The 11,489-nt window shown below is 44.9% G+C and overlaps 1 long non-coding RNA gene across 1 annotated transcript; it reads left to right on the top strand.

Moving 5' to 3' along the window:
* The first annotated feature begins 4,695 nt into the window (after positions 1 to 4,695).
* LOC141415056 (uncharacterized) lies at positions 4,696 to 9,799 on the top strand. The gene is made up of 3 exons (XR_012440083.1): positions 4,696 to 4,791; positions 6,960 to 7,619; positions 9,090 to 9,799. It is a non-coding gene; the product is annotated as an uncharacterized lncRNA (long non-coding RNA).
* Positions 9,800 to 11,489: the final 1,690 nt, after the last annotated feature.

Raw genomic sequence — 11,489 nt, 5'->3', positions numbered from 1 at the left:
GCGGGACCTATGGTGGGAGTCACACACCCTGTACTCCTGTGAAATCCTCTATACTCAACTTAAAAAAACCCAGCATTGTCCCTTCCAACATGGTCACCCTTTTGTACTCCGTTAAATGTCCAAAAATACTCAGCCAAGCCCTTGACCTTAGGGAGCTCACTTTCTTTGCAAACAACACAGGTGTTGAGTTGGAGCAGGGAGTGGTAGCTATTATAAGAGGGCACAGAATCCCTGTCCCTTGGGAGATTGTTATTGGAAAAGCTGGTGGGATGATCCCATGACCCTTCTTTCCCTACTGCTTTATTCCTGTTGCTTTCACATCTTTGCTTTTCTTCCCTCTTAGTTCCTACTAGAGCTTTTTGGTTCAGGTTGGGCTGAGTTACTGGGTATCAATGTCACTCCAGTGCTTCCTTCACCTGGGGGGAAGCCCACAATTCCACAAAGCTCAAGTGTTCTTTTTTGCATTTTTAAATTATCATATTATTGTTGTACTGGGGGTATACTGTGACATTTACCAAAGTTCTTACAATTTATCATCGTTGAATTTACCCCTCCATCATTCTCCTTATCCCTCTCCTCCAAGGTTCAAATCTTAAGGGAAGGCACAAATCTCAGATCCAGAAGCCAGTGTGCATGATGCACACCTTAGTTGTTCTTTCACAGAATCTAATCTCCTCTGATGCTTGGTCAGCACGGTCTCCTGTCATGTGTCACATGCTGGTCCTGGACTGGCATCTCTCACTCAGGGTCTGTGAGATGTTTCTTCTGCGCTTTGGTTGTTAGGCCCCTCTGGTCATTATTGCTGGTTGTTGTTTGTTTGTTTTCATGCTAAGCTACGCTTTCCAGGCTGCAGCTGGGAGCTTTTGTTCATCCTGGGAGGAATTCACCTGAACTTGGGTCTGGCTTGGTGATTGAGATATTTGTTCTGCCTGTGCCCAGGGAACTGGAAAGTTTTGCCTCCACCCTGGGCCTTACCATAGGATCTGAGGGTCCCTTCTACTCATTGATCCCTCAAACTGCACGAAGCCAGGATGGGGCATGGGCCTTTCTCAGGACCCTGAAGCCCCCCCGTATAGCCCTCTGTCCCATTCAGGAGACCTCTGGGCAGCTGAGGACAAAGATTTGCCACGCATTCATCCTGAACCTGTTCTCACCCCAGGGCCTAAGCTTTGTACCCAAAGCCAAAAGTGGAGTTGCTCTGCTCAGGCACCTGAAGAGGGAACAGGGAACAAGCCTGTTCTCGCCTCATGGAGAGAGGTATGAGGCAATGTCTCAAGACATCCCCCTTTAATATAATATAGATTAAAATTTAGATTAGTGTTTTTTTTTAAATTGGGTTATGTGTCAGAAAACTCCAAACTATATTAGTAAAAATAAACTTGATTTTCAACATTCTTGAGGCTTCTTTGAAATGATGATAAGTTAAGAAATGTATTATTTTGCTTAATTTTTTTAAACTCTTAAAATTGTCTGCTAGCCTATTAAGGAGTTTTCAAAACGTTGCCAGCACATAATCATTCTATATCTGAAACCACTGTATTTTACACTTTCACTTCTCACGTACATCAGCCGAGTGACAAGAGACCGGCCGAAACAATGTGCTTAACAGAGGTTCTCAGAAACTCTCCTGGGATGTCTCTGGCTGCTCTTTCTGTCTGGAGGGTCCTCATCCTGTGCCCCCATCAAACTGCTGCCCCTTCTCGAGGGATTGGCTCTACTGTGGCCTCCTGGCTTTCCTTGGCAGCCCTTCTCTTCCCTGGAGCACGACAAGTGGTTCTCACACCTGTGTCCCAGTTTCTTAATGACCTCTCTTTGGTCAGCTGAGTGCTTCCCTCCTCTGCGGTTTACATCCCTCCTGGATGTTATTTCCTAGGATTCTAACCCGCAGAATCAGCAAGTCTTTCCCAATGTTCCCTGTTTACTTCTTGTGAAAGTAGTTACCCAGTGTGCACTGGCAGACTCTTCGGCACAAGAGCATCCACATTTGAACTAGTCTCATGCTTATTTTATCCTGAGACAATTATAATAACAGAGGTGAATACGGTCATGCACTTCCATCCCCTGGGCGGTGAGCTGCTTCATTCCTGGTGCCATGTTTTATTGATTTTATCACCAGGGCTAGTGAAGTGCCAGACACAGAGTGTCAGGGTTGAATTGTGTGTTCCCAGAATCCATATGTTGGTGTCCTAGTACCTCAGAATGTGACATTATTTGGATACAGGGTCTTTACAGAGGTAATCAAGTGTAAAAGAGGACTGTAGGGTGGGTCCTAATCCAATGTGACTAGTGTCCTTATCAGAAGGAGAAGTTTGAAACAGATATGGGCAGAGAGAGAGAGAACATAATGTGATAATGAAGACAGAGGTGGGGGGTGATAAGTGTACAAGATAAGGAACACCAAAGATTGCCCACCAGAAGCCAGGAGGGAGGCAAAAGGAGATTACTTCATGGCCCTCAGGAAGAATTAACCCTGATGGCACCTTGATTTACCCTCCAGAACTATAGGACAGTAAGTCTATGTTGTTTTAGCTGTTCAGTTACAGCAGCCCTAGCAAGCCAATACACATGGTATATACACCAAGTGAATATTCATCAAGTGAAGGAAAGAAGGAAAGAAGGAAGGAAAGAAGAAAGGAAGGAAACAGGAAGGAAGGAAACCTGGTGGGAGAGGTCCACTGAACAGCATCTTATGCCAACTCATGGGCCAATTTGTGATCATTTGCTGCCTTGACTTTGGGAAACTCAAATCCCCTTGGCAACTGGTTCCATTATGTGCTGTGGATATGACATATCTGGTTTCCAGAGGCTTAATGGCAACTAATAGGATGACCCCAAGGATGTGGTATAGCAGTGTGGGAGCTGTACTTTTCAGAGGGTCTTAGATTTTTTTAAAAAATGAAAAGAAGGAACTGTTGGTCTGTGATCTGTTAACATGAAGTTCATTTTAAATCTTTTATTCTATTGGAAAGTTATTTGATCTTTCAGGGGAACTTAATAGAAGGAGCAAAAACTTCAAGGCCTGAGTGATGTCAGGAGATAGCCCTTCTTGATTCCAGAAGTCTGGCTTTGTTCTGAACCTCCAAGTTGCCATTGTGGCACTTATCTGGCAGGATGAAAGTAGAGTGGTTCTTATTTATGTAGTCAAAGATCAAGACAGGACCCACACTCAATCCCTCAATTCTCTGTGACCACCACTTAGCTGTGTTCACAGCACTCTTCTGCTTGGGACCAGATCTGAATGAAATCCAAGGCTTTTGGAATAGCCTTCATCACTTGCCTTTATCTGTGTCATTTGTCAATACCGCCTACAATGGTATCCACATAAATGCTTTATGTTTAAGAAGTGTTATATTTGCATCCCCTCAAAAGTGGGGTTGAGTTCCTAACCCTTCCCCAAAGCTTGTGAATGTGATCTTATTTGGAAATAGGTCTTCACAGATGATCAAGTTTTGATGAAGCTTTTGGGGTGGGCCCTAATCCAATAGACAGGGAAAAATAGTTTTGAAAAGGGGAAATCTGAACACAGAGACTGGAACACACAGGAGGAATACCATGTAAACATGAAGATTGAGACAAAAGAGCTGCATCTTCAAGCCAAGGAACATCAGAGACTCCCAGCAACTCACCAGAAGAGGATGAAAGGCTTGGGACTGATTGTTCTCATAGCCTCAGACTCAAGCTGATGACACCTGTTTTGGACTTATAAACTGTAGACTATGGGATGATACCATCCTGTTCTTCAAGCTACCCAGCTGTGGTACTTATATATGGCAGCTGTATCAAACTGATACAAGAGGTAATCTGGAAGTTTAATATCCAGTGGTTCATTTGGAGGAAGGAAGCCCAATGAATTGTGACTTCATATCTTCAAGTCACAATTCTGGGCTGTTGGAGAATGCTTACTAGTGCCTGTGAGAGCCACTTCAGTCAGAAACTTCTTGGTTTATTTTTATGACAGTACTGGGGTTTGAACTTAGGGCCTCATACTTGCTAGGCAGCCACTCTACCACTTGAGCCACATTCCAGGAGGCCTTTTTGCTCTGGTTATCTTCAGTTAGGGGCTTGTGTTTGTGCCTAGGCTGACCTGGACCACCATCCTCCTCTTTATGCTTCCCATGTAGCTGTAATGACAGGAGTGTGACACCGTGTTCAGCTTTTATTGGTTGAGATGGGGTCTTGCAAACTTTTTGCCTGGGATGGCCTGAAACTATAATCCTTTCTATCTCCACCTTCTGAATAGCTAGGATTATAGTCATGAGCACCAGACTTGTTCAGTCATAAATTTCTTGAAGGACTATTGTGAAATACAGCTGTCCCTGAGTTTCTGGGGGGTTTGGGACCCTTCGTGGATACCAAAATCTGAGGTATTCAAGTTCCTTATATGAAATGGTGTAGTATTAGCATCCTTGTACATTCTCCTATATACTTTAAATCATTTCTAGATTACTTATTATACTTAATAAAATGTGAATGCTATGTGAATAGTTGTATTATTTAGGGAATAATGGCAAGGAAAAAAGTCTATGTATTTAGTACAAGTGCAGTTTTTAAAATTACTTTTGATCTGTGGATGTGAAACCTGTGGTATGAAGGACTGAATGTATTATTTTTTTTTTAATATCGCAGTCTATTCTTGTACAATTTTCTTTCCATCTCTTTTTGTTTCCTTGGCACATTTCTCATTCTCCCTGGGAAGCAGGCGCCTGCTCTTTATGATGAGAAGTGTGTACAATCTTATGAGGAGGTGATGCCAAAGAAGAATTCAATACAGCATGAGGCTTAGCACGCAACGTGAGTTCTAGAGGATGGTGTAAGGAGAGGCTGGTGCCCAGGGGATGGTGGTGGTATCCCAGAAACAGTGTACCTGTGTACCCTGGAGGGAGTGACCCCTCCAGGGAGGGCCAAAGGGTCCTCCAAATCTTGACCAGTGGGGAAACTTTAGAAAGATTGGGACCTTCTGACTGTGGGGATGTTATAAGCCAAGTCTGGGGCAACTGTGTGGTTGGGCTCCCTGGTATGCTTGGAAAAGATGTATCTTGCTGAGGAATGCTGGGATGTAAGGTTGGAGTCACATGTAGACAGAAATGTCTGCCTTGAGATATACAAACAGGTTCCAACTGGGTGTGCTGGGCCTAGATAGTGAGCAGCTGTGAAGGTATTTAAGCCTGGATGTGACATCCCAGAGCCAACTTTAAGGAAGGTTGCCTGGATGATAAAGTCCACCAGTCCAAGGGACAGGACAGAGAAAGAAGAAAGGTACCAAAGAGCCCATTTCCCAGCAGCTGGCTGTACACGTAAGCCTGAAGGAAGGGAAGGGTGAAGGAAACCCTGTCAGGCCTTCTGCATTCCCGACCAAACTCGACATGGGTTACATTTGGACATCCAAGTTTGAGGCTTGTAGGCGCTTGTCCTTTCCCAATAGGTGATGGTATTTTTAAAACAATCTGCTGCTTTTATAAAGAGTGAAGGCTGAATTCCATGCACAGTGATGGTTATTTTGTTTATTTCTACTTGCTCAACAGCAAACTGCATTAATGGACATTTAAAAAGGGCAGTTAAAACTTCCTTTCCCATTTATCAGTAATAACTTTTGCTCTAGAAAATGAAGGAATGAATGAGCACTTTTTTCTTAAGTATCCCTGATGGAATAGCAGTGCACACTGAGGAGCGTGTGTGCCTCTTCTTGGCAAAGGGAACTTTTTATTTCCATGTGGAAAGACATAAATCTGGGGAGAGCTTGCTCCTTCTCTACATTTCTGTGGTCCACGATTAACAATCTCCTCAAGTGAATTTCAAATCCTCTTTCCAGTAAGCTGCAAAAGCACTTAAACCATATTATTTGTTCTGGTCCTGAAATCAGAGTGACTCAGTAAGCTCCCAAAGTGTCCTGAACCATGAGAAGTCCAAGGCAAAATGACATGTTTAAAAGTTGCCATAAATGCTGGCAACTGGACATGATGATAAATCTGAGCCATTTCACATGGTCAGTTGGGTCGGTAATAAAAGACATGAACTTAAAATATATTTCCTCCTGTCTTTCATGGCTATAAAGATCAATAAATTTTGTAAAATTTCAAGATAAGTGTGAGACATTTTGAATTTTATGTGAATGACTTGCATAGTGACAGCAACCGTGTCCTGGCCCTTGGAGCTGGAGATAATTTACCGTTGATGGTTTCTTGGCACATTATATATGTATTTAGGGGGCAATATTTTAAACTCTCCCAGCACACGGTCTCTGATAAGATGCATAACTCAGGTACTTGGAGCTGTCTTCTAGGAAAGAGATGCATGCACACAGTGCAATTATGACTGGGGCACGTTGCTTCTCCTTTGGGAGTTAAAGGGATGGAAACCTGGCTCCCCATAGGGAACCATAAAGTGTGCCTGTGAAAAATGGATCTTGGGCTTGAGTTCAGGGCTCAAGTGCTCCAGAATTCAGGGCTCTCCCAGGACTAGGTTCACATTTGTTTCTGTCTAGGAGAGAGGCCACTTAGACTTGCTGGGGCAGTCAGACAGGGGAGAGCTCCCTTCTAGAAAGAGGACTCTGTGAGATGTGTCTGTCACTGATGCCTGTGGGCTCTCGTCCATCCTCAACCTCCAGCCAAGCTTGAAGGCTTCCTCCCCAATGCTTCATTTGCAAAGGTTGGTGAGGGAATGGAGAACTGCCACCACAACTAAGTTTTGCTTAATGGGAAGTCCTGAGTCCTTTTGCACAGTGTCACCATCCCTTTGAATAGGAGAAAGGGGCCGTGATGAGACTCTCACACTCTGGATTGCTGCCTGCCTGGCTGTTGGGAGCAGCACTCTTGGGTTTCATGCTCTGTGTGTGTGTGTGTGTGTGTGTGTGTGTGTGTGAGAGAGAGAGAGAGAGAGAGAGAGAGAGACAGAGAGACAGAGAGGTATGGAGAGACTGCTAATGTGCTCTCATATTGGTTGCTCTGTCCCCTCCTTCCCAGGGGCAGGGATTGGAGGAGCCTGGAAGCTGACAGAAGCAATACACAATGAGGGAGAAACATCCTATATTCAACAAGTGTTCATCCAGCTCTTCCTTTGTGCCAGACCAGGCACCAGAGTTGGTGTAGAACAGAGAGCAAGCCTGCTGCCTGGAGAGCTCACCTCTTGGAAGAAGAACAACATATCCACTTAACCATTCTCTTTTCGTGGTTGTTTAATTACAAGTACAAAGGCAGACACAGTGTTGCGAATTGACAATAAGAAGTCTGACCTATTAATGGGATGGGGGGTGGCAATCAGGGGACTGTGAGGGTAAAAGATACTGTGGGACATGCAGGGAGGAGAAGGAGCTCCAGGCAGAGCTGACAGGGCCCAAGATGGCCCTGGGAAGGAAGAGGTTTGCATGCAGTAGCGACCCAGGTGGGTAGGGATGGGAACAGGGTGGGAGGCCAGGGGACAAGCCTGCTGAGGAAGGCAGAGCCAGACTCAGGAGCACTGGATGTTCGGGAAAGGATTTCAGAAGGGCAGTGATGTGATTGGAGTTGTGCTTTAAAAAGATTGTTCTGCGCAAATTCTTACTCACTGAAACTACTGCACATGATGCTGTTATGGTGGATAGAAGTCATCAGACATTTGTCCAAACCCATAGAATGTACATCGAGGTGAGTGCTACTATATACTACAGACTCTGAGTGAAGCTCACGTGTCAGTGTCAGTTCATCTCTTGTCACACTTTCACCACTTTGGTATGAGACATAGGGGAACCTGTAAATGATTTGTGTCAGAGGGTTTATGGAATAGCCTGTACTTTCCATTTTGCTGTGAACCTAAAACTGCGAAGTCTTTTCTTTAAAAAAAAAAAAAAAAAGATTCCTCTGGCTCCTGGATGGGGAACAGATTAGGGAGTAGACTGAGGAGGGAGGCAGAAATAAGGCAGCCTGTTGGGTCTGTTGCAGTAGTCCAGACAGGAGTTTGGGAGGCCTGGACTTAAAAGAAGATGACCTTGGAGATAGAAGGGAGTGAACAAATTCAAGGTGTCTTTGCTGACCGAGTGAACAGACATGGTTGGTTCTTGATGGGGTAGTATCTCTATGCATTGCCTCCATGTGTCTGCCTTGCCCAATGACCACCACTTTCAATTTGTTCAGTTTCTGCTTGGAACAAGGGATATGGTCACACATCACACACACACACACAAGTGAAGGTCTGTGCCCTTTGGTTTCTTATATAACTTGCGTGTCTTCCTGCAACATAGACATGTAAGTCCTGAGATTGCCAACAAAGGCTTGTGCCCTTGGGTTCTGGTATAGTTAATAACAAGTTTTCTTAGCATCTCACCAGCTTACTGAAACAATGTGAATGCTGCTGTCCAATAGGGGGTGCTCTGCCCTGTCCAAGGCTGATGGGAACTTCTTTCCTTGGCCTATGCATTCTGGAACAGAAAGTGCTTTGCTCTACCTAGTCACACAGGACTTAAGATTGACTGGGCACTTCTTTCTTTAGCTTGGGCACTCTGGACTAGTGACCACTTTAGCTTTTTAGTGGGGAGGAGGCATTAAAGAGTCACTCATGAGCTTCTCTGTCCCATGTCACTGCCTCTCTTATTTCATTGGCCAGAACTGATCACTGTGGCTTTGACTTATTGTAAGGTAGTCAGGAAATGCAGTGAGAGCCACATGAGATATTTGGCGGTCAAATGGAATGCTAGATGGACATTTGTCCCTGTAACAAGTCCAGTTTCAAGGTTGAGGAGACTCAGAGGCCCAGAGGGGATGCTAGAGAGTTGGTGAGAAGGTTTCTCAGATGTCCACAGAAGGGGAAGGCTGTTCTTTTACAGAGGTGCTCTTTTCCCATAGCCTGGAGAAAAATACCTTGGACTCAAGTAAGGGCAATTTTTCCTCCTCCTTTTTTTTTGTTGGTTAGCTCACAGCATTTAATAATAGCTAAATTTTCTTAAAATAGTGTACAAATTTCCCCCCATTACAAAGCCACATCTGGGGTCACAGCAGGCCTCTGTGCCCATTCTTTACCAAGCATGGCAGGACCTGGCACAGCCCTGTGATTTGCCCAGCCCCACTGAGGTTGCCTCTGGGTGGTTCAGTAATTCTCATCCTGTGTTATTCCCTCCCCAGGCTGATTTCTGTACATACGATGGGAAAGAGAGTGTGATTCCGTGAGTGAGTCCTGCAAGACATTACCTCTTCTGCCATGCTTTCAAGGGAATGATCTGTCCTCTTGAGGATACTCCACAGCCCCTGCTGGAGAGATCCACAAGTGAGAGCTGAAGCCTCCTGCCAACAGCCAGCGTAAAGATGTTGGAAGCGAATCCTCTGCCCCAGTTGAGCCTTCAGATGACAGAGGTCCCTGCCAACAACTGCCTGCAATCTCAAGAGAGACCTGGCCCCAAAACACCCAGCTAAGCCACTCCTGGATTCCTAAGCCACTGTATGGGATAAATAGCTATTGCTGTTGATGCTCCTAAGTTTTGAAGTGATTTTACTACATAGCAATGGTAGCAGATATGGCCAGAATTCTACAGAATTCTCCTTATCTCTCTGTGCCATTCCTCCATGGCACATTCCAGATTCTCTAGTAGAATAAACTACTCCAGCCTTTGTGTTTCCAGGGAGTGTGGGTTTTTCTTTGAGTCCACTTTATTTCTGACTTGTATTAAGTTCGTTCTTTCCTTGTCAGTCTCTTTTATACGAGGACAAGCTTTGTGAGGCCAATGATGTTGTCTGGTTCATCCTCATAACGCTCATAATCGGTGGCATAGCTCGATAATAATGGCAAACTCTGAAGTGGCTTTACGTCTGTTAACAACGGTATGACAGGATGCCATTACTGGCCTGTTTTATATCTAGGGATATGAGTCACAGAGGGGTTAAGTAACATATCCAAAGTTGTACAGTGAGTCAGTAGCAGTATCAGGATGGTGGATAAAAGGAGTTTGGATTGGGAGTCCCTTCTCTTGTCATGCTCTGTCACCTAATTTGGACAGTGTTTCTTGAGAATGGACTTGAGAAGGACTAGGGGAAAAATTATTAGAAGGAAAGTAAGTCAGGGAATGGCAGGGAAGGATAAACAGATGAGGCTAGAGTCCCATAGAGAGTTAATTTTGCCTAGAAGTATAGCTTTTCTGTGTCAGTCAGTTCTCTGTTACTGTAACAAAAACCTGAGATAATAAATTTACAAAGAGGAAAGGTTTGTTTGGGTTTATAGTTTTAGAGGTGAAAATTAATAACGATTGACCCCAAAGCTTTTGACCTGTGTATCATGGTGGATTCCTCATATCTAGGAAGCAAAAAGAAAAAGATGGGGGCTGGGGGGCCACCATGACCTGAAAACCTTCCACAGGGCTCTGCCTCCTAAAGGCTCCACTGCCTCCCCACAGTGCCACTTTGGGGAACAAGCCTTTGACACACAGGACTTGGGGTTGGGGGGAGGACAGATCCAAACCATAACACTTTCTAAATTCTACAGTAGAAGCTAGATTTAATCATTTTGGAATTAAATCTCCAGGAAATGCAGGTAGGAGGTAGACTGTGCCAGTCGTGAAGTCAGAGAAGTCTGGAATAAAATAGAAATGGCTCCCAGGACATTTTCCATATTCCTTTTTGTTTCCACCTTAAGTCTGGTCACAAAAGCCTTTGGGTGGGTCAGCCTGTCTTACAACCTCCTTAGAGCTCTTTGAAACTCCTCATGTCCAGCAGCGTGGACATGGACACGGGACATCCTGTGACATTTCCTGAGCATGCTGCAGGACACTGTTTTCGGGCTGTGTGCACGGAGCATGAGTAACTGGGTAGCACCCAGCACACAGAGAGTGACGCTCGGGACTGTAGCATAAACAGAGGCATTCCCAACCCTGGGAAAGCCACCAGAGGCAAAATAAGGTTAGAGACTACAGCTTGGGCAGAGTCTCATATGTACTTGTCACCAGAGACCAGGAATATGTGTTGGGTAAAGCTCGTCTAGAGAGCAGGATGGGCTGTGGGCAAGATGATCAGGGAGAACACGCTGTTTAGACTGCAGACTTCACAGCCACAATGGCTGCCTGATCCACAGAAACAGCCACACTTTTTTTTTTTTTTTTGTAGTACTGGGGTTTAACTTAGAGCTTTGTGCTTGTTAAGCAGGTGCTCTACCAATTGAGTCAAGCCCTGACCCTTTTTTGCTTTAGTCATTTTTTTAGGTAAGGTCTTGCTTTTTTGCCCCAGGGCTAACCTCAGACTGTGATCCTCCAACCTATGGCCTCCTGCATGGCTAGGAGCACAGGTGTGCCATGCCTGGCTTGTTGGTTGCGATGGGTTCTCTCTAACATTTTTCCAGGGATGGTCTAGAGCTGTGACCCTCCTGATCTCCTCTTCCAGAGCAGCTAAAACCATGGGCAAGAATCACCAGGCTACTACAGATACATTAACTGCTATGTACCTGTCACCTATGGGATGAACCACATGTGCTGGGGTCTCATTTTCTAAACCACTGCTAGCAGCAAGGCTTGGCTTTGTGAAGACCTGAATTCTTTACAA

This window comes from Castor canadensis, chromosome 12, assembly GCF_047511655.1.
Source record: "Castor canadensis chromosome 12, mCasCan1.hap1v2, whole genome shotgun sequence".
Classification (NCBI taxonomy): Eukaryota; Metazoa; Chordata; class Mammalia; order Rodentia; family Castoridae; genus Castor; species Castor canadensis.
The sequence above is the reverse complement of the archived record's forward strand: the minus strand, read 5'-3'. Positions and strand labels throughout refer to the sequence as shown.